This window comes from Citrus clementina, unplaced genomic scaffold (assembly GCF_000493195.1).
Source record: "Citrus clementina cultivar Clemenules unplaced genomic scaffold, Citrus_clementina_v1.0 scaffold_5, whole genome shotgun sequence".
Taxonomy (NCBI): Eukaryota; Viridiplantae; Streptophyta; class Magnoliopsida; order Sapindales; family Rutaceae; genus Citrus; species Citrus x clementina.
In genome coordinates, this window is record NW_006262201.1 from 36144596 (window position 1) to 36147606 (window position 3011).

Genomic DNA, 3011 nt, shown 5'->3' on the forward strand with positions numbered 1-3011 from the left:
AAGAGTTGAACAACTAGCACCATCAGAGAAGAAACTCATCCCATCATCAGAATCACCACCGAAACTCGAGCTCAAACCATTACCCAACACTTTGGAATATGCATTTTTGGGGGAAGAAAGTACTCTGCCGGTAATCATCTCATCATCCCTCAATGACGAACAAAAAGGTAAGTTGTTAGATGTTTTAAAAGAGCATAAAGGGGCATTAGGATGGACCATAGCAGACATCAAAGGTATAAACCCAGTAGACTGCATGCATTACATTCACCTTGATGAAAATGCTAAATCTACTAGGGAAATGCAACGTCGGTTAAATCCTAACATGAAAGAAGTTGTTAGAACAGAAGTCCTTAAACTATTAGACGCAGGTATCATTTACCCAATTTCTGATAGTTCATGGGTCAGTCCTGTACAAGTTGTCCCCAAAAAGTCAGGAGTCACAATAGTTACCAATGCTGATAATAAATTGATACCAACTAGGGTAACTACAGGATGGCGTGTATGCATTGATTATAGAAAGTTGAATTCTGTCACACGTAAAGACCATTTTCCTTTACCATTTATTGATCAAATGCTTGATAGATTAGCAGGCCATGAATTTTATTGCTTTCTAGATGGCTACTCAGGATATAATCAGATTCCCATAGCACCAAAAGATCAAGAGAAAACTACTTTCACTTGCCCTTTTGGCACATTTGCATATAGGAGAATGCCATTTGGATTATGTAATGCACCTGCTACATTTCAACGATGCATGTTGAGCATTTTTTCTGATATGGTTGAACGATTCCTTGAAGTCTTTATGGATGATTTTTCTGTCTTTGGTGACTCATTTGATCAATGTTTACATCATCTAACACTAGTTCTGCAGAGATGTATCGAGAAGAACTTGATCTTAAATTGGGAGAAATGTCATTTTATGGTAAAACAAGGTATTGTTCTCGGTCACATCATTTCGAGCAAAGGTATTGAGGTTGACAAAGCCAAGGTGGATCTCATTTCTAATCTTCCTCCACCCAAAACAGTCAGAGAAGTAAGATCTTTCCTTGGGCATGCTGGTTTTTATAGACGTTTCATTAAAGATTTTAGCAAAGTTTCTAGACCCTTATGCAATTTACTTACTAAGGATGTACCTTTTATCTTTAATGATTCATGTCTTGTTGCGTTTGAAAAATTAAAGCATTTGTTGACATCATCACCCATCATTCAGGCCCCAAACTGGAGCTTACCATTTGAGCTAATGTGTGATGCATCTGACTATGCAGTAGGAGTAGTATTAGGACAAAGAGTTGATCGAATTCCGCATGTTATTTACTATGCTAGTATGACATTGAATGATGCACAGTTGAACTATTCAACTACTGAAAAAGAAATGCTAGCAGTAGTGTTTGCATTGGAGAAATTTCGATCTTATCTCATTGGTTGTAAAATAATTATATTCACAGATCATGCTGCTCTTAAATATCTTCTCACAAAGAAAGATGCAAAAGTCAGACTAATTCGTTGGGTGTTACTTTTGCAGGAATTTGACTTGGAGTTCAAAGATAAGAAAGGGACAGAAAATGTTGTGGCAGACCACCTCTCTCGACTCCATTTTGACACAATTACAGAATCATTACCATTGAATGAGTCATTTCCAGATGAACAATTAATGAATGTGGAAGTATTACCTTGGTATGCTGATATAGTTAATTATCTTGTTATAGGTAAACTTCCAGAGCATTGGACCAAGCAAGACAAGGCTAAATTCTTTGCAGAGATAAAGAATTTCTTTTGGGATGACCCGTATTTGTTCAAGTATTGTGCAGACCAAATTGTTAGACGATGTGTCCCAGAAAATGAAATTCAGAATATTCTTTCATTCTGCCATGAACAAGCTTGTGGAGGCCATTTCAGTGCTAAGAAAACAGCGACTAAAGTTTTACAATGTGGTTTCTATTGGCCAACTATATTTCGAGACGCTTACACGTTCTGTTCTTCATGTGATAGGTGTCAACGAATGGGGAGCATTACACGAAGGAACATGATGCCATTAAATCCAATTTTAGTGGTAGAAATTTTTGACGTATGGGGTATCGACTTCATGGGACCCTTTCCCCCTTCTTTTGGCCATCAATACATATTGGTTGGTGTTGACTACGTATCGAAATGGGTAGAAGCAATTCCATGTAGAACCAATGATCACAAGGTGGTGATAGCATTTTTGAAAAGCAACATTGTTTTACGCTTTGGATTCCCTCGAGCAATAATCAGTGATGGTGGTGCCCACTTTTGTAACAAAGCATTCAAAGCTCTTTTGACAAAGTATTCAATCACACACAAAGTGGCGACCCCGTATCATCCGCAAACCAGTGGCCAAGTTGAGATCTCCAATCGAGAAATAAAACACATATTAGAAAAGACGGTGAGGCCGGACAGAAAAGATTGGTCATTAAGACTTGATGATGCCTTATGGGCATATAGAACGGCTTTCAAGACCCCGATTGGGATGTCACCCTACAGGCTAGTGTATGGAAAAGCTTGCCACCTACCTGTGGAACTCGAGCATCGTGCGTATTGGGCCATCAAGAAATTCAATTTTGACATGCAGCAAGCCAGCTCAGAAAGAAGATTACAGCTGGCAGAACTTGAAGAAATTCGCAATGACGCGTACGAAAATGCCAAGATTTACAAGCAACGAATGAAAGTCTTCCATGATAAGCAAATTATGAGAAAATCGTTCACTCCAGGTCAGAAAGTGCTTTTATTCAATTCTCGCTTGCACCTATTCTCAGGTAAGTTACGCTCTCGTTGATCTGGCCCATTTATTGTTCATACTGTTTTTCCACATGGGGCAATTGAAATTAAAGACCCAAAGAATGGTGTCACGTTTAAAGTTAATGGTCAAAGATTAAAGCCATATCTAGAGTACCAACCACATGAAGAAGACACCGAAATAAATTTGAGTGACCCACCAAATTTGAATTGATTTTTTTTCTTTTCGTTGATTTGATTTTTCTTTCTTTCTTTTT